Here is a 25,700-nt window from a genome sequence, read left to right on the forward strand (position 1 = left end):
ATCTCCTCCCCGTTGGAAAAAAGAACATCATGTCCTATCTGCTGTGCAGCCATTCCGCATTTAAAAATAATATATTCTCGTAAATCAGAGAAATTCTTGAAAGAGCATTCACAATTGCAGGCACTAGCATCATTTTTTCCGTTCAAAATGGATTAGCCAAGAGGAAACAGCATGTTGCAAAATAGATCTGCTCTCAGGATGAGGCGTTTCATTCCAGAACGAAGATGATGTCCTTTTTCAAAGAAAGGGCTCCACCCTCAACCGCATCTCTTCCATTTCACGCACGTCTTCTCTCACCCTATCCTCCCGCCACGCTACCAGGGACAGGGCTCCTCTTGTCCTCACCTACCACCCCAGCAGCCTCCGCGTCCAGCACATAATTCTCCATAACTTCCACCACCTCCAACGGGATCCCACCACCGAGCACATCTTTTCCATCCCCCCCCCCCACCACCACCCGCCACTTTCTGCTTTCCGCAGAATTCGCTCCCTATGCGGCTCCCTTGTCCATTCGACCCTCCCCACTGATCTCCCTCCTGGAACTTACCCTGCAAGAGGAACAAGTGCTACACCTCCTCCCTCACTACCATTCAGGGCCCCAAACAGTCCTTTCAGGTGAGGCGACACTTCACCTGCGAGTCTGTTGGGGTCATCTGCTGTATCTGGTGCTCCCAGTGTGGCCTCCTGTATATCGCTGAGACCCGACGTAGATTGAGAGACCGCTTCGCCGAGCATCCTCGCTCCTTCCGCTAGAACAAGTGGGATCTCCCAGTGCCCCCCCCATTTTATTTCCACTCCCCATTCCCATTCCGATATGTCTGCCCATGACTTCCTCCACAATAGTGATGAGACCACACTTAGGCTGGAGGAACAACACCTTATGTTCCGTTTGGGTAGCCTCCAACCTGATGGCATGAACATTGACTTCTCAGGCTTTCTGTAATGCCCCTGCCATCCCTCCCCCCATTTCCCTTCCTTACCTTATCTCCCTGACAACCCATCGCCTCCCTCTGGTGCTCCTCTCCCCCACTACCACTTTTTCTTTCTTCCATGGCCTCCTGTCTCTTTCACCTATCAACTTCCCAGCTCTTTACTTCACCCCCCACTCCAGGTTTCACCTATCACCTGGTGTTTCTCTCTCCTCTCCCCCATCTTTAAAATCTACTCAGCTTTTTCTCCAGTCCTGATGAAGGATCTTGGACTGAAACATCCACTGTTTGCTCTTTTCCATAGATGCTGCCTGGCCTGCTGAGTTCCTCCAGCATTTTGTGTGTGTTGCTCAGATTTCCGCATCTAATCTGCAGATTTTCTCTTGGTTGTTTCAAAATATGATGAAAATGTATTCTGAACAGTTGTAGTGCATAAACAAGGGACTTCAGATTATCATATTAGAAACTAATTATTTAAAATTAGGTTCCATTTTACAGATAGAGGACTGAAACTTCCACGCATATCATAGCCCCCACCCTGCATTTAATTTAGATTAATCTATGCATATCCTATACAGTTTTGGTCACAAGACTTAAGAAGAATTTGCATTTTGCTGGAGCAAGTTTGAAAAGTGATTCAAGGCCAGTACTTGGATAATGTTTACCAGGCACTGGCAGCTACACTTGCACGCTGGTGGAGTCCAGTGTCAGAAAACAATGTTCCAGTATCCACCCCCCACCCCATCACTGGCAAGGAGCCTGCATGAGGTAAGTCCTGGCATGGGAATGGAATGAGAAATGACTGGTGTATGTTTCAATCTATTTGCAGCTTTTGCCTTTTTTTTTTGACCATCTTTCAACTATATTCACAAACATACTGAACACAAGAGATTCTACATCTATTGTATCCGATGCTCTTGGTGTGGCCTCCTCTACATTGGTGAGATCCGGCACATACTGGGGGGGACAACTTTGTCGAGCACCTTAACTCTATCCACTGCAAAAGGTAGGATCTCCCAGTAGCCACCCCATTTCAATTCAACTTCCCATTCCTATTCTGACATGTCTGTCCATGGCCCCATTCCTATTCTGACATGTCTGTCCATGGCCCCCTCTACTGCCATGATGGAGGAGCATCACCTCATATTCCATCTGGGTAGCCTCAAACTCGATGGCATAAACATCAATTTCTCTAACTTCCAGTAGGATGGATGATGGTGGGAGCACAAATATCTCAGGATGAGGCAACTGGAGGAGGATATAGGAAGAAGGACGAGTAAAAGGCCCTGTAGAAATGTGAAAACAAGGATGGAAATTATAATGTGGCATTGGTTAACTGAAGACAATGAAGATCAGCAAGCATTGAGCTGCTGTGTGGAAAAATCAATGTGTAAGACAATTCACAGATGATAGAGCAAACAAAGTTGACCATTTAAACTTGCATTTGCAGAGTTTGTCGTCTTCTATGCTCTACTTGATCTTTCATTGATCCTGTTTACAGTTACTATTCTATAGATTTGCTGAATATGCCCACAGGAAAAAGAATCTCAGGTTTGTATGTGGTGACACATGCGTACTCTGATATTTTTTACTTTGATCTTTGAAATTTGAGTGGTAAATAATTTCTTCAAAAGGTTTGGTACCACTCCTATTTACTATTACTCCCTCTCACTTCCTGAAAAATTTCTTTAAACCTGCCCCCTTTCCACACCATCGGTCTTTCTTTGCTTGCTGAGGTCCTCATATTGTTGCCTTGTAAATAGATGTCATGTTTCCTGTAACAAAGTTCTTGTGCCCCTGTCATAATACTTTCCTGGACATTGAAAATTACTAGTGATGTCCTCCAAGGCCATCACAATGATCACTCCAAACTTCAGCTTTAGAGAAAGCTGAGCACATTAAATCTCCATCAATGCTTCTCCTTTACGGTTGAGCTGAGTGCAAGTATCTTCACCTGTTCCTGTCCTAGTCTACGTACTCACAGCCAAAGAGTATCTGCAGTGGCGTTCTTTCCCACAGCTCCCAGCTCCCTCTCTCATGCTGAGTCTAGACCAGGGGTTCCCAAACTGGAGTCCATGGACCCCTCAGTTAATGGTAGGGGTCCATAGCATGAAAAATGTTGGGAAGCTCTGCTCTTGATCAATATAAGTCCGGTTCCGCATGTACTTAGAGCTTTTCTCACCACCATCTCTCGACATCTCTAATGCTAATTTCTTATATGCCTTGACCAACATCCTGTATGGGGAGAGCTGAAATTGTTTCTGGTTACATTCCAAGATGACCATTGTCTTTTGTTTCTGACTTCAAATTCCATATGTTCAATGAAAACTCCATTACCTCTCCCTGACTCCTCCTTTTAAAATTAAAAGATCAGCTGTATTTGTCACATGTACGTCAAAACATACAGAGAAATGAGCCTTTTCCATTAATAACCAACACAGCCCGAGGACGTACTGCGGCCAGCCTGCAAGCATCACCATGCTTCCAGCACCAACATAGCATGCTGACAACTTAGTAACCCTAACCCCTGTGAGGAAACTATCATCATCAGCGATCACTCGTAGTCGAGTATGATTCTTCTCCTGGTGGCTGACCTGGTCACTTGTGGGTCTTGAGATGACTAAAGAGGCTGATCCGTGATCCACAAGTCCCTTTGCAGTGTTGGCAGGTGTAGGTCATTGAAGTGGTGGATGTAGCTGGTTGGGCCTTTCCCTGTCTCTCCTAACATTGCATCCACTTAGTCTTAGTGGTAAGGTGGAGGTATTTTTTCTGTCTGTGTAGTCCCCTCATAGACGGTCCTTCTCCAGCTTTCCCGATCTTGTGCTAATCCCATCCATTCAGGTTGATGTGCCACTTTCTCAGTTGACTCTTAATATTGTCTTTGAACCGCTTTTTCTGCCCTCCTGAAGTGCGCTTTGCATCTTGAGCTGCCTGAACAGGAGTTGTTTAGGGAGATGGGAGTCAGGCACACGGATGACGTGGCCGACCAATCGCAATTGGGGTTGAGTCACGATTGTGGCTATGGAGTTAATGTTAGCTTCCTCCAGGATGCTGGAGTTAGTATGCCTGTTCTTCCAGCTAACTCTCAGAATCTTTTGGAGGCACCTTTGATGATAAGTTTCTAGGGATTTTATGTGCCTGTTGTATGCTGTCCATGATTCCACTCCATATACAAGGAGAGTAGTTCTATAGCTTTATAGACCAGAAGCTTTGGGTCTTGATATCCCAAACTTCAAAAACCCTCTTTCTTGACCTGACAAAAGCTCCACTCGCACAGCCTATTCTGAGATTTATTTCAAGGTCAATGTTGGTTCTTGAAGAATGAAGGTTGCCAAGATATGGGAAATGATCAGTGTTCTCCAGAGGGATGTTGTTAACTTGGATGGTTGGAGGTTTAGGAACTTGATCTGGAGTAGGTTGGTGCAGGACTTGGGTTTTCTTGATCTTTAGATCAAGTCCCAGGAGCTTGTATGCTCCAGCAAAAGCATCCATTAGGCACTGCAGATCCTCCTGAGAGTGAGCTACGAGGGTGTTGTCATCTGCATATTGGAACTCCATGATGGAAGTAGTGGACTCCTTGCTCTTTGCCTTGAACGTTTTAAGGTTAAAGAGCCCCTCATCTGTCTCATAGAGAATCTGGTCTCCTTGTGGGAGGTCTTGGCCTGTGAGGTGAAAAATGGTTGCAATGAAAGTGGCAGAATTGGGGCAATGATGCAGCCCTGTTTGACCCTAGTCCTAACTTTAAAAGGTGCTGTTTCAGAGCCATTGTTGTTGATGGCTGTTGCACTCATATCATTGTGTTGGAGCTGCTAGATCTTGAGGTATTTCTCCGGGCACCCGATTTTGGACAGTACTCACCAAAGGGCAGGATGATTGACAGAGTCAAAATCTCCCAAAGCACCCAGAGGAAATCCACAGGATTGCAGGGAGAATATACAAACTCTTTACAGACTGTGGCAGGAATTGGGAACCCCTGTTAGTGGTTGCTGTTACACTGCTAGCCACTCTGCTGCCCAAGCTGAACTGAACCACTGGGACTGTGTGTTATGTCTTACTAGGGAGAAAGAGAGCCTGTGGTATGTCGAATTACTGAGTGAATGAGTAGTTTTTGGCGTACTGCAAGTCCGTGTCTTTATTGGTGCTTTGCTGCATGTTTGAGTGCTTGGTGGGGGCGCTGATGCTTTTTTGCTGGTGTGGATGGGGGGGTTCATTGCCTTGCTGCTGCTTGTGCATGGGAGGGGGGAGCTGGGGGGTGCTTTTGGGGTTCTAATGTTTAAATGTCATTCATTCTTTGGGGCACTTCCCGACTTTTGTGGACGTTTGTGAAGAAAAAGAATTTCAGGATGTATATTGTACACATTTCTCCAACATTAAATGTACCTATTGAACTTCTGATTCTGTGATCCACTTTGTCACCACTCTGTACTCACCTCCACTGCTCTAATATCATTCATCTTTACTTCTATACCAATCAACCACTGAAGCTTTTCCCAGGAAGGTAACTGTGATTACCTTGCACAGGCTACTCTGACGGCATCCCTCAAATTCAAAACCTCTACCACTGAGAAGCACACGAGGCAACGCCACCTCCTGCAGGTTCCCATCCAAGCTGCACGCCAATCTGGCTTGGAAATGTGTCCATGTTTTCATTGTTGTTGAGTTAATCCTCAATCTCGCCACCCAATTCCATTATGGTAACATCTTCACCTTCCTTCACCCTCCATAAAACTGAACTAGTTTCTACAGTCCATTGGTCCCTGTGTTTGCTAACTTGATCCAGCACCCAGACCAGCAATATCACATATTAAGGTTCTCTCCCTGGTGCTCAGTTGCCATCGTGGCCTCTCCGCTTCCTGTCTCCACGTTCTCTGTGTGCCATACACCTCTCTAACCACATGGCGCGTTTCTCCACATATACTTGCCTGTGTGTATCTGTGCCTTCAGCTATCTGATTCAGGTTCAGATTTATGTACATAGAAACATACGGTGAAATGTGTTGTTTGCATTAACACCCAGAACCACTTAAGGATGTGCTAGGGGCAGCCTAAGAGTCGCCAAACATTCTGGCATGAGCATAACATGCCCACAATGTTCAATAGAATTTTTCCCTTGCCTGAACTCACACCCTGCAATTTTCTTCTCTATTTCTCTGCTCTAAAACCCTTTTTTTTGCCAAGGCTTTTGATCACCTATTTTAGTATCTTCTATCGAGTTCAGTGCTCTTTGAAAGGAACAGCAGTAGGCCATTCAGCCCCTCTCTTTTATATTCTGGTTCTGAATTCCCGTGTCTTCCACCATGAAAACTAGATTTTTTTCTCTCAACATTTCCTTTTAACAGCTTAAAATCATTTATGAAGCACTTCTGTAATCATATCTACAAAATATGTTGTATGTTAAAGATAATTTATTCACACAGTTCCAGTGAACCGACACAGTTACTGTCAGGATCAGCCAGAGGTAGGTCAGGCATCTGAAAGAGAATGACGTCTGTAAGGGAATGGGGAGGAGATGAAAATCTGAACATGAAGATGTTTTGCAATCTTTGTGAAATCAGCAGTTTGCATTCTGTGTGTGTTTTTTTTGTGAAATCACAGTTCTTAGTCACCTCTTCTACTATAGAGAAAGTGCAGAGAAGATTTACGAGGATGTTACCTGGATTGGAGAGCGTGCCTTCTGTGAATAGGTTGAGTGAACTTGGCCTTTTCTCCTTGGAGCAACGGAGGATGAGAGGTGACCTGATAGAGATGTATATGATGATGAGGGGCATTGATCGTGTGGATAGTCAGGCTGAAATGGCTAGCACGAGGTGGGCATAGTTTTAAAGTGCTTGGAAATAGGTACTGAGGGGTTTTTCACACAGGGAGTGGTGGGTGTATAGAAGCGGATACAATAGGGTCTTTTAAGACCCTCTTGGATAGGTACGTGGAGCTTCAAAAAATGGAGGGCTATGCACTAGAGAAATTCTGGGCAGTTTCTAGAGTAGATTACATGGTCAGCACAGCACTGTGGGCCGAAGGGCCTGTATTGCACCGTAGATTTCTATGTTCTATGTCAGTACATTTTGACATTTTCACCGCCTTTCCTAATTCAAGTACGCATCAAATATTTCACTACCCCATTTTAAATAATTGTTTGGACTTATTCTTTGTGCTTACTCTATTATACAATTGTACAATTTTCCATTCATCTGCAAACAAAAAGTCTCTGTAAACTATTGGTTAAAACCACAATGGCCTGGAAAAAAATTATGTTATGTATGTTGAATGCACTGTGTGAACAAGTGTTTCAAAATAACAAAATTTTTGCTGCTCATGACTATGTATGTTGCAGCAGTAACACTCTTTGATATGGTGTCACCCAACCCACACCCCACCCCTGTCCTTGGCATTAGCGCTGGTGGGGGCATGTAATGTGGCCAGCATTTAATTGCAGGATGTTCAATTTTCTCAGAGCACTGACTGATAACTATTGAAGAGCTTGTGCACCAACCTTTGTCTGCTTCCTTTGGATTTCCCCTTCAGGGAGTTCCTATCTACGCTTCTCATTCAACCCGTCATAGTGTTTCATGGTGTAGGCCAGGTTACGGCAGGGTTCTGTTCCTGAGAACCGTTTGCAACTCGAATTGCTCGCAGGTCAGAATGAGTGTCCGGGAGAGGATTGCAGAGGCAGCTGCAACATGAGAGCGAGCAGACACGGGAAGAGCGGCCGTCAGCAGGGCCTCACTGACTCGGAGACCGAGCCGGTGAGTTTGCTCTATTCCCTCTCACCAATGAGAGGGAACTTGATGATGGTGAGGACAATATGAGTGAGGTTGATGTTCTGGAGCATGCTGATATTAAGGGTGAGGAGGTGTTGGAGTTGTTAAAATACATTAGGACAGATAAGTCCCCGGGGCCTGACGGAATATTCCCCAGGCTGCTTCATGAGGCGAGAGAAGAGATTGCTGAGCCTCTGGCTAGGATCTTTATGTCCTCGTTGTCCACGGGAATGGTACCGGAGGATTGGAGGGAGGCAAATGTTGTTCCCTTGTTCAAAAAAGGTAGTAGGGATAGTCCGGGTAATTATAGACCAGTGAGCCTTATGTCTGTGGTGGGAAAGCTGTTGGAAAAGATTCTTAGAGATAAGATCTATAGGCATTTAGAGAATCATGGTCTGATCAGGGACAGTCAGCATGGCTTTGTGAAGGGCAGATCGTGTCTAACAAGCCTGATAGAGTTCTTTGAGGAGGTGACCAGGCATATAGATGAGGGTAGTGCAGTGGATGTGATCTATATAGATTTTAGTAAGGCATTCGACAAGGTTCCACACGGTAGGCTTATTCAGAAAGTTAGAAGGCATGGGATCCAGGGAAGTTTGGCCAGGTGGATTCAGAATTGGCTTGCCTGCAGAAGGCAGAGGGTGGTGGTGGAGGGAGTACATTCAGATTGGAGGATTGTGACTAGTGGTGTCCCACAAGGATCTGTTCTGGGACCTCTACTTTTCGTGATTTTTATTAACGACCTGGATGTGGGGGTAGAAGGGTGGGTTGGCAAGTTTGCAGACAACACAAAGGTTGGTGGTGTTGTAGATAGTGTAGAGGATTGTCAAAGATTGCAGAGAGACATTGATAGGATGCAGAAGTGGGCTGAGAAGTGGCAGATGGAGTTCAACCCAGAGAAGTGTGAGGTGGTACACTTTGGAAGGACAAACTCCAAGGCAGAGTACAAAGTAAATGGCAGGATACTTGGTAGTGTGGAGGAGCAGAGGGATCTCGGGGTACATGTCCACAGATTCCTGAAAGTTGCCTCACAGGTGGATAGGGTAGTTAAGAAAGCTTATGGGGTGTTAGCTTTCATAAGTCGAGGGATAGAGTTTAAGAGTCGCGATGTAATGATGCAGCTCTATAAAACTCTGGTTAGGCCACACTTGGAGTATTGTGTCCAGTTCTGGTCACCTCACTATAGGAAGGATGTGGAAGCATTGGAAAGGGTACAGAGGAGATTTACCAGGATGCTGCCTGGTTTAGAAAGTATGCATTATGATCAGAGATTAAGGGAGCTCGGGCTTTACTCTTTGGAGGGAAGGAGGATGAGAGGAGACATGATAGAGGTGTACAAGATAATAAGAGGAATAGATAGAGTGGATAGCCAGCGCCTCTTCCCCAGGGCACCACTGCTCAATACAAGAGGACATGGCTTTAAGGTAAGGGGTGGGAAGTTCAAGGGGGATATTAGAGGAAGGTTTTTTACTCAGAGAGTGGTTGGTGCATGGAATGCACTGCCTGAGTCAGTGGTGGAGGCAGATACACTAGTGAAGTTTAAGAGACTACTAGACAGGTTATATGGAGGAATCTAAGTTGGGGGCTTATATGGGAGGCAGGGTTTGAGGGTCAGCACAACATTGTGGGCTGAAGGGCCTGTACTGTGCTGTACTATTCTATGTTCTATGTTCTCCCGGCTCAGCGTGACTCGACCCAGTCCCTAACTGTTGTGTGTTGGGGATGGGGGGTGGTGGGATTGAGGGGGAAATCAAGCAGAAATGCCCATTAATACCAGCATTTCAATCCAGCTGCAAAGGAGGCATGACTGTGGCTAGATTTCGTTAGGAGTTTGAGGAGATTTGCTATGCCATCAAAGACACTCACAAATTTCTACAGATGTACCATGGAGAACATTCTAACAGGCTGCATCACCGTCTGGTTGGGGGGGGGGGTTGGAATTGAAAGAAGCTACTGAAAGTTGTGAACTCAGTCAGCTCCATCATGGGCTCTAGCCTCCGTAGCATCTTCAAGGTGTGATGCCTCAAAAAGGCAGCATCCATCATTAGGGATCAGCCATGATCTCATTGAATGGCGGAGCAGGCTCGACAGGCCAGATGGCCGACTCCTGCTCCTATTTCTTATGATTGTATGACCCCCAGCACCCAGGTCATGCCTTGTTCTCATTGCTACCATCAGGAAGAAGGTACAGGAGCCCGAAGGTGGACACACACTCAACAATTCAGGAACAGCTTCTTCCCCTCTGCCATCCGGATTCTGAATGGGCATTGAATCCATGAACACTAGCTCATACAATATACTTTACAATATACATATATATTTACAGTCATTCACAGTTCCTTTAAGATTATTATACTGCATTGCATTATACTGCTGCTTCAAAGACAATAAATTTATACCGGCAATGTTACACTTGATTCTGATTCTGAGCAGAAGATGCCGGCAGCCCTGCAGCAGCTGGCAAGTCCATCCCCTTCCATCCCACTGGTTTCCCAAAACACTCGCTCATAAGCTCTTGGCCACGCCGTTATGATCTTGAATTCATCATTCCCTGGCGCTGCACTTTTTCGGTAGATTTTACACTTTATTCTGCATTGTTACTGTTTTGCATGATGCTAGCCCAGTGCCCTGTGTAATGATTGAATCTGTCCAGACAGTATGCAAGACAAGTGTTTCACTGTATCTTCATACGTGTGACAACGGTAAACCAATACTAATAACAATGTATGGGATGTTCATAAGTTGGGTGTTCATAACCTGAAGAGGACTTTTATAGCATTTAATGCTAATTTACAATTGAAACCAGATTGGTATTAATTCACCCAACACCAAGTTTTTGGATATACACATCTTTATTCTTCCTTGAAGTGCAAATGAGATTGTACTTTCATTAGATCAACAATTTTGTTTTTGGAAATTGGTTCTCGTTTTTATTAAAGCTGTGTTTTGTTTTCATTTCTAATGAAAACTAGACAGGGTGTATAATGAATTCTCATTCTGCAACCCCAGTTTTACAGTCTTGTGTCATTTGGAGTCTATCCTTTACAACCTAGTGAGGATGGGGTGCTAAAGAGAGCAGTAAGAAAATGATAACAAACAAGAAGAATCCTGCAGATGCTGGAAATTCAAGCAACACACATAAAAGTTGCTGGCGAACGCAGCAGGCCAGGCAGCATCTCTAGGAGGAGGTACAGTCGACATTTCAGGCCGAGACCCTTCGTCAGGACTAACTGAAGGAAGAGTTAGTAAGAGATTTGAAAGTGGGAGGGGGAGGGGGAGATCCAAAATGATAGGAGAAGACAGGAGGGGGAGGGATGGAGCCAAGAGCTGGACAGGTGATTGGCAAAAGGGATATGAGAGGATAATGGGACAGGAGGTCCAGGAAGAAAGACAAGGGGGGGGGGGACCCAGAGGATGGGCAAGGGGTATATTCAGAGGGACAGAAGGAGAAAAAGGAGAGTGAGAGAAAGAATGTGTGTATAAAAATAAGTAACAGATGGGGTACGAGGGGGAGGTGGGGCATCAGCGGAAGTTAGAGAAGTCGATGTTCATGCCATCAGGTTGGAGGCTACCCAGATGGAATATAAGGTGTTGTTCCTCCAACCTGAGTGTGGCTTCATCTTTACAGTAGAGGAGGCCGTGGATAGACATATCAGAATGGAAATGGGACGTGGAATGAAAATGTGTGGCCACTGGGAGATCCTGCTTTCTCTGGCGGACAGAGCGTAGGTGTTCAGCAAAGCAGTCTCCCAGTCTGCATCGGGTCTCGCCAATATATAGAAGGCCACATCAGGAGCACCGGACGCAGTATATCACCCCAGCCGACTCACAGGTGAAGTGTCACCTCACCTGGAAGGACTGTCTGGGGCCCTGAATGGTGGTGAGGGAGGAAGTGTAAGGGCATGTGTAGCACTTGTTCTGCTTACACGGATAAGTGCCAGGAGGGAGATCGGTGGGGAGGGATGGGGAGGACGAATGGACAAGGGAGTCGCATAGGGAGCGATCCCTGCAGAAAGCAGTGGGGGGGGGAGGGAAAGACGTGCTTAGTGGTGGGATCCCGTTGGAGGTGGCGGAAGTTACGGAGAATAATATGTTGGACCCGGAGGCTGGTGGGGCGGTAGGTGAGGACCAGGGGAACCCTATTCCTAGTGGGGAGGCGGGAGGATGGAGTGAGAGCAGATGTGCGTGAAATGGGGGAGATGCGTTTGAGAGCAGAGTTGATGGTGGAGGAAGGGAAGCCCCTTTCTTTAAAAAAGGAGGACATCTCCCTCGTCCTGGAATGAAAAGCCTCATCCTGAGAGCAGATGCGGCGGAGACGGAGGAATTGCGAGAAGGGGATGGCGTTTTTGCAAGAGACAGGGTGAGAAGAGGAATAGTCCAGATAGCTGTGAGAGTCAGTAGGCTTATAGTAGACATCAGTGGATAAGCTGTCTCCAGAGACAGAGACAGAAAGATCTAGAAAGGGGAGGGAGGTGTCGGAAATGGATGAGGTAAACTTGAGGGCAGGGCGAAAGTTGGAGGCAAAGTTAAGTAAGTCAAATAAAGTTAAGAAAGAAAATGATACAAGAGTTGAAAAGGTAATGAAAGCCGGTTGTCACAGACACAGTTGCTCCCTGAAAGTTCAAAAGTAAAACTACGGGTACTGTAGGTAGAGGACAAGTACATGGCCAGAAATGAAGTAATGACAAGCTACATAAGTATATTGGTCCACATTGAACTGACTTTAGTACTTACATCCTTCATATACATGAGGAGTAAAAATCTTTACGTTATTTCTCTGTCTAAATGTGCAATGTGCAATTTATAGTAATTTATAGTAAATAGTATGTACAACAGGCTAGTCAATATAACATAGAAATACAGTTGTATCAGCATGAATTAATCAGTCTGATGGCCTGGTGAAAGAAGCTGTCCCGGAGTCTGTTGGTCCTGGCTTTTATGCTGCGGTACCATTTCCCAGATGGTAGCAGCTGGCACAGTTTGTGGTTGGGGTGACTCGGCTCCCCAATGATCCTTCAGGCCCTCTTTACACACCTGTCTTTGTAAATGTCCTGAATAGTGGGAAGTTCACATCTACAGATGCGCTGGGCTGTCTGCACCACTCTCTGCAGAGTCCTGTGATTGAGGGAAGTACAGTTCCCATACCAGACAGTGATGCAGCCAGTCAGGATGCTCTCAATTGTGCCCCTGTAGAAAGTTCTTAGGATTTTTAGATTTTTTTTAGATTATGCGGACACGTAGTCCTCTTTTATTGTCATTTAGTAATGCATGTATTAAGAAATGATACAATTTGTTCCTCCAGAATGATATCACAGAAACACAAGACAAACCAAGACTTAAAAAAAACTGACAAAAGCACATAATTATAACATAAAGTTGCAACAGTGCAAAGCAATACCGTAATTTGATGAAGAACAGACCATGGGCACAGTAAAAAAAGACTCAAGGTCTCTCGAAAATCCCATCATCTCACGCAGACGGTTGAGGGGAGAAACTCTTCCTGCCATGAGCTTCCAGTGCCGCAAACTTGCCGATGCAGCATCCTGGAAGCACCTGACCACAGTCCGACTCTGAATCCGTCCGAAAACTTCGAGCCTCCGACCAGCCCTCCAACACCGAGCACCATCTTTACCCAGCGCTTCGGCCCCGGCCCCGGCAACAGGCAACAGGCAAAGCCGAGGATTTGGGGCCTTCCCCTCCGGAGATTCTCGATCGCACAGTAGCAGCGGCAGCGAAGCGGGCATTTCAGAAGTTTCTCCAGATGTTCCTCCGTGCTTCTCACGTCCGTCTCCATCAAATCAGGATTGTGCACGGCCCCTATTTAACAAATACGATATCAATTCGGAGTGGCCGTGTGCACTGCGTTGCGCTGCCATCTTCTCCTCCCCTCCAGATTTGGGGGCCCACACCAAACTTCTTCAACACTCTGAAGTGAAGGAGGTGCTGTTGTGCCTTTTTCACCACACAGCTGGTATGTACAGACCACATGAGGTCCTCGGTAATGTTTATGACGAGGAGTTAAAGCTGTTCACCCTCTCAACCCCAGATCCATTGATGTCATTAGGGGTTAGCCTGTCTCCACTCCTCCTGTAGTCCACATAGAAATGCTTGGATTTTTATTAAAAGGTCACTAAGTCCTTGCTAAAATGAAGGCAGCATGGGTATCAGAGGTAATTAGTAGTGGCTGGGTAATGGTACGGGGATACTGAATACCTCATTATGATGGATGAAGTCCTTTGGGATGTTCCAATAGTACAGTCTGGAGAAAAGGAACTCTTCGAGGGGGAGGTCTGCTCGTCGTTCTTTTCCGCGCCTTGTGGCATGACGGCAGACAACCTTGCCACTTCTTTAGCATTTGCCTGTGTTTTTTTCCACGAGGCCAGGTAGCTAGCCCGCGCTCAGCCCAGCACGGATGGAATGCATGATTCAAACCCGGGACCACTGGCCTCAAAGTCCAGTGCAGATGCCACCACACCACCGGCCAGCTGGCAAGGTCTGGTGAGGGGTTTCAATTAGAAACTATGTTGAACAGGGAGACCACAGCTGTCCTTTGTAATGGATAAGTTTGCAATGAATAAAGCAGGAAGGCATAACAGAACCAGTACTTGTGTGACAGGAAACTAATCTATCCTCACTAAACCAACAATTTTTGAAGGTGCAAAGGTTTTACAAGAAAAATAATATTAAACTTGGCTGTACAGCTGCTTCCACATGAAGAAGGCCAAACTTAATGAGTAATGGAACAGCTGCAACAAATAGACTGGGGTAGGTTTCTCAATAGCATCCTGGTTAATAAAACTTGCTGGGAAGCTGTTAATGGCAGAGTGAGCAAGGTTCATGTGGACTGGTTTCAGTCTACGTAACTGTGACACATGGGCACCAATCGGATGAGGAAAGTCCTGTAGGGAAGGAGAAGAAAGGGAACACAGACGTACATGAAGGGCTGAAAGTAAACTTTAGAAATGCAGAAGCTTAAAACATTTAAACTTCCTTTTATCACAATCACATGATTGGAGCATTTAAATTGTTAGGAGAGACTGGAGAGGCAAGATCTGCTTTTCCTGGAGTGGGTGGAGTGGGTGAGGTTAAAAGTTGACATGACTGAGTTGACATAAAATTATGAGAAGTCAGTATTGGATAGAATACAACAAACTTTTCCCAGATCAGGTATAGATAAGACTTAAAAGGATGCAAGGTAAAATATCTAGGGGGAACCTGAGGGGGACCTTTTTCACCTAGAGAGTGGTGAGTACCTGAAATATACTGCCTGAGAGAATGGGTGAAGCAAAAGTCAATCACAGCATTTAAAAAGTATCTACACAACATTTGAATCTCCCAGCATAGAAGGCTATGGGGCAAATGCTGGGGGGGTGGGGGGATTGATACAGATTAATGCCACCCGAAATGTCAACTGCTAAATTCCTCCAACCTTTTGTGTATGTTGCTTGGATTTCCAGCATCCGCAGGTTTTCTCTTGTTGGTAAGAAGGAGATCTGCAGGGCAGTGGTCCCCAGCCTCCGGGCCGCGAAGCATGCAGTGTTGCAGCGGTAACCAGGATGCACCCAGAACATCTTTAAGAAAAAAGCTGAAATAAACAGGCTAATTAATTAGGTGCTGCCCAGCTCATAAATGGGCCGACATTTACGTGCCAGGCAGCACCTAATTAATTAGCTTGTTTATTTCAGCTTTTTTCTTAAAGATGTGCTGGGTGCGTTCCTGGCTACCACTGCACCGCTGCATGCTTCATGGCCCGGTATCTGTCCACAGCCCGGAGGTTGGGGACTACTGCTGTAGGGGATCAGGTGCTGGGAATCAATAGTCATTGGAGAAAGGCCAATGTGATGCACACATTTAAAAACAAAGAGAAAACAGATAAACGCAAGAGATTCTGCAGATGCTGAAATCCAGAGTAACACACGCAAAATGCAGGAGGAACTCAGCAGGTCAGGCAGCATCCATGGAAAGGAATAAACAGTCAAAATTTAAATGTTAGAATTTGCTGTATAATAATACTGTCCATTAGGAGTTTGTACACTCTCCCTGTGACAGCGAAGGTTTCCTCCAGGTGCTCTGGTTTCCTCCCACAGTCCAAAGGTGGACCAGTTGGTAGGTTAATTGGGCATTGTAAATTGTCCCGTGATTAGGCTAGGATTAAATCGGAACAATTTAACCCTATTGTTGAATAACTAGGATGGAGTAACCAAATTGTCCTCAGAAACAAAGAAGAACGTTGTCATATTTTAGGAAGTGACATCCCAAGTGGTTGTTGGAAATGCATGTGTAGCAGGGAACCTAACAGTTATTGAGGAATGGTGATTTGAATTAGTGAACAGTTTCAGCTTCAGCAGACCAGTGTGAGGAGTCCAGTTCAGTTACATTGAAAGAAGGAATGCAATGCAAAATATACCAAAATCCTGAATGTAGAAATAACATATTTGAAAATGTATGCAAACAAAAAACAGGAAAGGCTGGGAGTGCTCAGTAGCGCAGGCAGCATCCATGGTGGGAGAAACAGTGTGATTGTTTCAGGTCAAGGACCCATCATCAGAAGGGGAAAAGTGAAAAAGCAAAGTTGATTGAAGTTGCAGAGAGGAGAAGTGGAGAGAGTAAAGGGAATATCTGTGATAGAGTGGAGATCAAAGTTGTCAAGCTAACAATAGGTTTGAAAATCATAAAGGCAGAGAGGGAAAAAAGAAACAAACAAAAGTGTAGCTATCTGAGATTGTTAAATTCAATATTTTCTAGGGGCTGGAATGCATGCAGACTAGATAACATATTCTTCTTCAAACTTACTCTACATTGGACATAGTTGGAGACCAATGACAGGGCATTAGAGTGAGAGACAGAAAGGCATCCACAGACCCTTATGACCTTTGTGGATTGAAGAGCAGTATGGAATTATTACTTTTCTCATAGTTTAACTTTTCCTATAATTGCTTGTAGTTTTAAATATAATCACCTTTATGCATGTAATTGTTCAGTGATTTTTTAGTAAATGTAGTATAGCTGATTCTGTATTTCTCTGCAGCCTGTGTCACGCCACTGAACCTATTTCATATGCTATCCCTTATCAGTGGAAGTGCTTTATCTCCCTGGTGAACTGGTTACTTAGCATGAGATGGCCACAACTTCTTTGTTTCTTTATCTCTTCTTTGTCCTCCACCTTTGCTTTCTCTCTTACAGTTGTGTGAGTGGATGCTGCTATTTTTTTGTTATGAACAGCTAATAAAACGGCAATAATTACAGTCTTGGTGAAGGTTCTTGGCCCAAAACGTTGACTGTTTGCTCTTTTCCATAGATGCTGCCTGGCCTGCTGAGTTCCTCCAGCATTTTGTGTGTGTTGCTTGGATTTCCAGGATCTGCACTTTTTCTCGTGTTTATAATTACAAAATTTATGCTTCATTCTTAAATTCCAAAGAATCTCTGTATCAATATCACCAGATCCACCGGTAGATTAGGGACTCAAAATAGGAATGGTCCCTTTGGAATACTTATTGGCAAAAGAAGAGGAAGAGATGTTTGGTGGTGGAATCCCATTAAAAGTGTTGGAAATTATGGAGGATGATCTATTGAATGTGAAGGTTTAGGATGGGGGATGGGTGGAAGATGAAAGCAAAGGGCACTCCATTCTTATTCCATTCTTATTCTGCTTGTGCTCTTATTGTTGGAGCAATGTAGGAGGTCAAAGACTGAGAGGTCAGAGTGGGTGTGAGACAGAGAATTAAAACAGCAGCTGACTGCAAGCACAAGGTTGCCCCTGCAAATTAAATTGGGGTGTGTACAAAGCAACCACACAATCTCCATTCTGTTTCTTCAGTGTAGCAGAAAGCTCAATGTCAGCATCTAATGCCGTAAATCGAATGAGGTGGTATTGAATTGCACATCACCTGGAAAGACCCTTTGGTTCTCTGGATAGTCGGAAGGGAAGAGATAAGAGAGCAAGTATTGCATCATGATGATTTGATGGGAAGGTACATATATGTCAAAAAAATTCCTATTTCTGGCCTTGTAACGGCAGAATGGCCATTGGTGAAACAGCTGAAGAAGGTTGGACATAGGGCACTAAGGTATTCGTCATCGATGAAGACCTTGACACCATGAGTACTTTTTTACAAGGTCGGGTTGCTAGCTCGATGCTCAACCTAGCACAGATGGAGAGCGTGCAAGGGAGCCGACCAGATTCAAACTCAGGACCTCTCGTCCCAAAGTCCAGCGCTGATGCCACTATGCCACCATGCCACATGGGGTACTTGCTCTGAGGAAGACCTGCAGAGTTGTCCTGTGGCTGAGATCATTGAATCCAAACACTGTAGCCACCTTCCTTTTTTGCTGGTTGTTACTCCAACCAGGAGAGAGTTTTCCCTCTCAATCCCATTAACTTCTTAATACCTTATTCATTCAAATGCTGCCTTGATGTCAAGGACTCTCACTTCTCCTCTGGAACTCAGTTCTTTTATCCATATTTGGACCAAGGCTTTAATAAGGTCAGGAGCTGAATCACTTTGGTGGAACCCAAACTGAGCTTCTGTTTTCTCACTTTACGAATTCTGATACATGAACCCTAACCTGAAACATCATCTCAGTTTCTCCACCCACTGATGCTGCTTGACCTGCCGAGTGCTTCTGGCATTTTCTGTTTTTAAGACCATAAGACTAGGACCAAGATTGGGCCATTTGGCCCATTGAGTTTCTCTGCCAATCAATCATGGCTGATTTATTATCCTTCTCAACTCCATTCTCCTGTCTGCTCCCCATAACTTCTGATGCCCTTACTAATCAAGATCCTATCAACCTCCACTTCGAATATAACCAATGACTTGGCCTCCAGAGCTATCTGTGGTAACGAATTCCACAGGTTCACCACCCTCTGGCTAAAGAAATTCATCCTCATCTGTTCTAAAGGGGTGTCCTTCTAATCTGAGGCTATTCCTTCTGGTCCTAGGCTCTCCCACTATAGGAAACATCCTCTCCAAACCACTCTACCTAGGCCGTTCAATATTCAATAGATTTCAGTGAGATTCTCCTCACCGCACCCCCCCCCCCATTCTCCTAAACTCCAGCAAGCACAGGCCTAGAGCCCAGTGATTGCAGCTTTTTGTTCAACTTGAAAACATCGAATGGAAACTCAGCATTTGTCACAAATTTTGGAGAGCAGAAACATCAACTTCACAGGACAATGTCTTTAGAGATTTGAATTTAGACTGTCATTCAAATCTACCACTTAATTACCTATACAAAACCCCAGAGGATTTAAAAATTCCAGTCACTCAATACAGACATATTTCCTTCCTGTTAATATCTTCTGGAAATTAAATCACTTTTCAGCATTTCGGTTCTCTGAAAAGAGTGAATGAGCAGGGGATACCCATTAGTTACTGGCTTCCATTATTGTCAGGAATTTCTCAGAAATTCACAAGATAAGACCATAAGACATAGGAACAGAGTTAGGCCATTCAGCCTATCGTGTCGGCTCCGCCATTTCGTCATGGCTGATCTTGGATCCCATTCATGCCATACACCTGCCCTCTCACCATATCCCCTGATGCCCTAACCAATCAGGAATCTATCAACTTTCACTTTGAATATACCCATAGACTTGGCCTCCCCCCACAGTCTGTGGCAGAGCATTTCACAGTTTCTCCACTCTTTGGCTAAAAAAATTCCTCCTTACCTCTGTTCTAAAAGGTCACCCCTCAGTTTTGAGGCTGTGCCTTCTAGTTCTGCATATCCCCACCAGAGGGAACATCTTCTCCACATCCACCTTATCTAGTCCTTTCAAATTTCAGTAGGTTAGATACTTTGCCTTGTAGCGCTTTGTCTAAATTAAGCATGGTCTCGGCCAGAAACATTGACTGTTTATTCACTTCCATAAATGCTGCCTGACCTGCTGAGTTGCCCCAGCATTTTGTGTGTGTTAATTTGGAAGTTACTTTGAGGTTTCAAGCCTGTGGGTCTGCTGGTGTTACATTAAAGAGCAGCAGCGGAATTTCTTCATTCCTGTCTGGTTAGGCAAGTACTCTAGTTACATTCACCATCCAAAGTGCCCAAAGCAGCAAGATTACTGGAATCTCCAGTAGCTCAGGCTCTTCACAGTGAGGGCTGGAACTTCTGCTTTTGAAGGCTAGCAAAGGTAGATGAAAGTGCAGAAATGACCTTGCAGTTAGGTCAGTAATGATCTTATTGGATGGCAGAGCAGGGGCTCCTTCCGCCTTTGACTTGTGTGTTCATAATTATAGATCTGCCCGGAACTACTCCCACAATTTCAAAATCATCTCCAAATTGATCCGTTCCAATCTGCCTATAGGAGAAGCAGGTTTAGGAACAGTTGCTACTACCCCTCAACCATCAGGCACTTGCCCAAAGGCTCTTGATCTTCACTCAACTTCACTTGCCCTATCATTGAAATGTTCCCACAACCAATGGACTCACTTTCAAGGACTCTTCATCTCACATTCTTGATATTTATTACTTATTTATTGATATTATTGTTTCTTGTTTTTGTATTTGCACAGTTTGTTGTCTTCTTCACTGTGGTTGAGCACTCTAGTTTGGCAGTCGTTCATTGATTCGTTATGGTTATTATTCTATAGATGTATTGAGTATTCCCACAGTTACTATTTACTATTCTATAGATTTATACGCTCACAAGAAAATGAATCTCAGGGTTGTATATGGCGACATATAAAGTTTACTTTGAACTTTGAACTAAATGACTCTTTTTCTGAAATGAATCTCATCTTCTCCTGGCTGTCACTAACTTGCCTCTCCAGGCTGTCCTTGTTTAAAACCTATCAAGAGTGAATTAAGGATGTTATCTCTGAAATCCTTACCTTTCTGAAGGTTGTGTCCTGGTCATGGAGACAAAACCTAGGCTGAAAAAATTAGATACTATTCCAAAGAAACAATCAATATTGGAAAGCTAGGAAAGTATTCATTTCACTGAGAGGTCAGCACAGAGGATCTAAAATTATTTGTAGCTGGATTGCATAAATTGAGAAATACTTTATTCTGGTACATTTCCCTTATTTTTCTGGTCAGTCATTGAGTAATTTCTGGCAAAAGATGTTGGAAATATGGTCAGGAGTTTGTTAGGCAACAGCAACAACTAGGCTTATTTAAGAGTTTTAAAAAATTCCCCAACAAATCCCCAGTATTCCCCCAGAAGCACTTTCAGTAGCTCACAGTAACCACTCTTCTTGCACAGCATAGGTCAGTAGTTCCAAAGAAGGGTATATAAATCCCTTCAGGTTCAGGGGTGTGAGGGAGCTTTGCCAAAGGTTACTATAGATCACTGAAGATTATATAATATTGTCATAATTTAAGATACAATGTTTCAAAAGAATAAATAGAAAAGTCATTAGACAGCTTGCACTCAGAGGAATATCCAGGATAGCTCCAACTCCTTAGTAGGAATGGTCCCTGGGTTTTAGACTATCATGTGTTTATGGTGTGGCTGGGCTCAGTAGTGGTTGTATTATAGTGATACAGTTTCAGATATTTGCAATCATTTTAGCAGAATATATTATGAAAGCAGAAATCAAACTGCAGTTGAATAGTCATTAAAAACAGTTGCTGACTGAAAGAACGTGCTCAACATGACATCTGAGTTCTGCTGTTCCACGGTTCCTGCATGGCCTGTATTTTAAGTTAAAAATTGCAGTTTAAGTACCCTTAGTTCCTTCTCCATCTAAATGCCATCAAATATGCCTTGTCTGCCACTTCTTTTCCTGTCCGCCGGATGCTTTGTCATTGTGGCTAACTTCCTATTTTTCCACATTATCTTTCCACTTCTGGTCTTGGAGAAAGGAAACATTTCAAAGTACCATTTTAGATACAAGTGCCATTTGCAATAAGGTATTAGAATTAATGGAGGTAAATGCGTATGGCCTATCCCTAGTTGAAACACGGCTGCAGGGTGACCAATGCCAGAAGCTCAATATTCAAAGAACAGGAGGAAAGAGACCGAAGGTGGATAACACAAAGGAATGCGGTCAGCACAGTTACGGGGAAAGATCTTGTCTCTGCAGATTATTATCATGAACTCGGTTTGGCTGGAACTAATAAAGAACAAAAGGGATGGGAGTTATTTATGGGTTACTGAAAAGTTGTTGTAATATTGGGCAAGGCATTAATCTGGAAATTAGAAGTGCACAGGGGACTTCACACATAGATGGCGAAAGTCCAATTTAGTGGTCAAATGGAGGGCAAATTCACGCAACAGATATGGGATGTTTTCTAAGTCATTAAATTGAGGAGCCAACCAAAAAAAGACTATTGTTTGGAAGGGTTAATTATTAACTTTATTACAAATCGCCTTTAGAGGACAGTATGAATAATATGTTAGAATTTTATACTGCGCTTGAAACTAATATAGTTAATTCCAAAATGTCTTAATTCTAATTAAAGGGAATTGTACAAATAAGAGGGACAAATTGGCTGCTGATTGGGAAACTAATTAAAAGGTTAGTGACAATGAACAGGCAATTGTTCACGTTTCAAGAAATAAGATAAGATTTTCAAATCAATTTATTAGAGCACAGAAGTTCAAATGGAAAAGAAATCAGTTCATGATTGACTGGAGAAGTTGAAAGTTTAGTATTAAATCAAAGGAAGAGGTTTGCCAAAAAGAGCAGTTAGCTGATGGATTAGGAGTATTTTAGAACTCAGTAAAGGGGGACCAAGAAAATTATAAAGCAAGATGTTATAGAATATGGAAGTAAACTGATGAGGAACGTATAAGGTGACAGCAAGAACTTCTGGAGGCAGTTAAAAAGGAAGTGGCCAGGGGAGCCAAGTATGGGCAAAATAGAAGCCAGAAAAACCAGAAAATCAGGGGTCTAGTTAGAATGAGGAACTGAAGGTAATTAATACTTGCTAAAACAGATTGTACCACAGAAGTTGATAAGACTGAAAGCTGTCTGATTCCAGGGATACAACGATCTGCAATTGAAAGAAGTGATTAGAGAGTTAATGGAAGCAATGCTTATCAACTTGGAAAATTCTACAGATTCTGGAATGATATTCTGCACATTAGTGGATAGCACATGTAGTTCTTCTTCTTCTTCTTCTTCTTGAGCCCTTAGCTCTCAGTTGAGCATAAGCCATTGATGACCTTCCTCCTCCATCATCCAAAGTCAAAGGTACGGCTGTAATCCATTGTATCCACTGAACAGGGGGTTGGCATACACAGTCACCAGAGCCCTTTTGGCTGGCCTTACCTGTTTCCACTGCTCAACAATGGGATCATAGGGTTGGACTTTGAGAGGCCAAGCACATGTTAGCCCGCTGTTTAAGGTAAGAGGAGAGAGAAAGCAGGGAATTGTTGATCTGTTAGCCTGATATTGGCAGAAGGGAAAACGCTTGAGACCTTAATGAAAGATGCTATTACAAGCACATTGAAAATAATATGATTTAGCAGTAGTATTACGAAAGGGAAATTTTGTTTAACTAATCTACTGGGAGTTCCTTGAGGACGTGACACACAGAATAGATGAGAGGTCACAATAGAAGCAGTATGTTTAGATTATCAGAAGGATTTTGATAGTTACATACAGGAGGTTGGTCAACAAGATTAGAGTAACAGAATCTGAAAAAATATATCGGCATGAACAGGGAACTAGTTAACGGGGAAAACCAATAAATGAGTTATTGTCAAGCTGCCAGGTATAGGCATTGGTGCTTGGTTCCCAACCATACACAGTTTATATTTTTTGGCTGAGGAGTCTAAATGTTGTATTTCCAAGACTACTGATGATACAAAATTAGGTAAGATTTTGAATAGGGTGGAAGATATTAAGCAAATGGATGAGGCAAGATAGAGTAAGATGCAAACATGTGAAGTCATCCATTTTCATTACAAAACGGAAAGGGAGAGTACTTTTAAATGGTGACCGATTGGGATATGTCGGTTTTAAAAGGTGCCCCTGCACAAATCACTGAAAATTAACATGCAAGTGCAACAAGCTATCAGGTAGGGAACCGATATTATAAGACCATGCCTGAAGATCTCTTTTCCAGAGGTTGATTTACCTGGATTTGAAATTTTACGGAGATTTGATGTAATATAGATGGAGTATTGTATGCAGCCTTGTTTCCCTGCCTAGGACAGTACTCTTGCCATAGAGGGAGTGTAATGAATATTCAGCCAATGGGTTCCTGCAGTTGTACAAGGGTTTGCTGAAGAATGGGAAACCTGTATTCTGTAGAGTTTGGATGAGGTAATCTCATTGACAAGTACAAACTTCTTACAGGGCTCGTTGTGCTGGATGCAAGGACGGATGCTTTCCCTGGATGAGGACTCTAGAATCGGGGGCAGGCACTTAGGAGAGATGGAAAACCACAGAGAAGCACCTTCTTCACTCAGAGGATGGCAAACCTTGGATTTCTCTCTCCAGTCTGGAGTCGTAGGAGTTGAGCTCACTCAAAAACGGAAATGGATAGATTTCTAGATACTAAGGGAATCAGGAGATGTGGGGTCGTACAGGAAAATGGAGTCAATGTAGATGATCAACCACGACTTTGAATTGCCCAGCAAGCTCAATTGAGCCAGGTAGCCCATTCCTGCTCCTAATTATTATGTTTATATTATCTTTAAATATGAGGGAAAGTGGTCTGAATGCTGATGATTGATCAAGTCAACCTTTGACTGGTTTTTAAATGGTAGCAAAGGCTGCAAAAAGTGGAGGATACAGCCAGCCCATCTCAGAAAAACACCCTCCCCACTAATGAGCACATCTACAAGGGAGCACTGCCACAAGAATCTGAATCTGAATCAGGTTTATTATCACTGGCACGTGACGTGAAATTTGTTAACTTAGCAACAGCAGTTCAATGCAATACATAATCTAGCACAGAGAGCAAAAAAAATAAAATAAAACATAATAAAAAAACAAGTAAATCAATTACATATATTGAATAGATTATTAAAAAAGTGCAAAAAACAGAAATACTGTATTTTAAAAAGTGAGGTAGTGTCCAAGGGTTCAATGTCCATTTAGGAATTGGATGGCAGAGGAGAAGAAGCTGTTCCTGAATCGCTGAGTGTGTGCCTTCAGGCTTCTGTATCTCCTACCTGATGGTAACAGTGAGAAAAGGGCGTGCCCTGGGTGCTGGAGGTCTTTAATAATGGACGCTGCCTTTCTGAGACACCGCTCCCCAAAGATGTCCTGGGTACTTTGTAGGCTAGTGCCCAAGATGGAGCTGACTAGATTTACAACCTTCTGCAGCTTCTTTTGGTCCTGTGCAGTAGCCCCTCCATACCAGACAGTGATGCAGCCTGTCAGAATGCTCTCCACAGTACAACTATAGAAGTTTTTGAGTGTATTTGTTGACATGCAAAATTGCTTCAAGCTCCTAATAAAGTATAGCTGCTGTCTTGCCTTCTTTATGACTACATCGATGTGTTGGAACTAGGTTAAGTCCTCAGAGACCTTGACACCCAGGAACTTGAAACTGCTCACTCTCTCCACTTCTGATACCACTATGAGGATTGGTATGTGTTCCTTCATCTTACCCTTCCTGAAGTCCACAATCAGCTCTTTCGTCTTACTGATGTTAAGTGCCAGTTTGTTGCTGCGGCACCATTTCACCAGTTGGCATATCTCACTCCTGTATGCCCTCTCGTCACCACCTGAGATTCTACCAACAATAGGAATTCTGCAGAAGCTGGAAATTCAAGCAACACACATCCAAGTTGCTGGTGAACGCAGCAGGCCAGGCAGCATCTGTAGGAAGAGGTGCAGTTGACGTTTCAGGCCGAGACCCTTCGTCAGGACTGCACCTCTTCCTACAGATTCCTACAGATTCCTACAGATGCTGCCTGGCCTGCTGCGTTCACCAGCAACTTTGATGTGTATTCTACCAACAATGGTTGTATCGCCAGCAAATTTGTTGATGGTGTTTGAGCTATGCCTAGCCACACAGTCATGTGTATACAGAGAGCAGAGCAGTGTGCTAAGCACACACCCCTGAGGTGACCCACTGTTGATCGTCAGCAAGAAGGATATGTTATCACC

The 25,700-nt window shown here is 43.9% G+C and overlaps 1 long non-coding RNA gene across 5 annotated transcripts; it reads left to right on the top strand.

The window, feature by feature from the left end:
• The first annotated feature begins 211 nt into the window (after positions 1-211).
• LOC140188231 (uncharacterized) lies at positions 212-25,117 on the top strand. Of its 5 annotated transcripts, none has more exons than XR_011883243.1 (3): positions 212-1,697; positions 12,989-13,657; positions 23,937-25,117. It is a non-coding gene; the product is annotated as an uncharacterized lncRNA (long non-coding RNA). The 5 variants fall into 5 exon arrangements; XR_011883247.1 differs by lacking the exon at positions 212-1,697 and adding an exon at positions 6,541-6,659; XR_011883245.1 differs by lacking the exon at positions 212-1,697 and adding an exon at positions 7,405-7,719.
• Positions 25,118-25,700: the final 583 nt, after the last annotated feature.

Source organism: Mobula birostris, chromosome 26 (assembly GCF_030028105.1).
Source record: "Mobula birostris isolate sMobBir1 chromosome 26, sMobBir1.hap1, whole genome shotgun sequence".
Lineage (NCBI taxonomy): Eukaryota > Metazoa > Chordata > Chondrichthyes > Myliobatiformes > Myliobatidae > Mobula > Mobula birostris.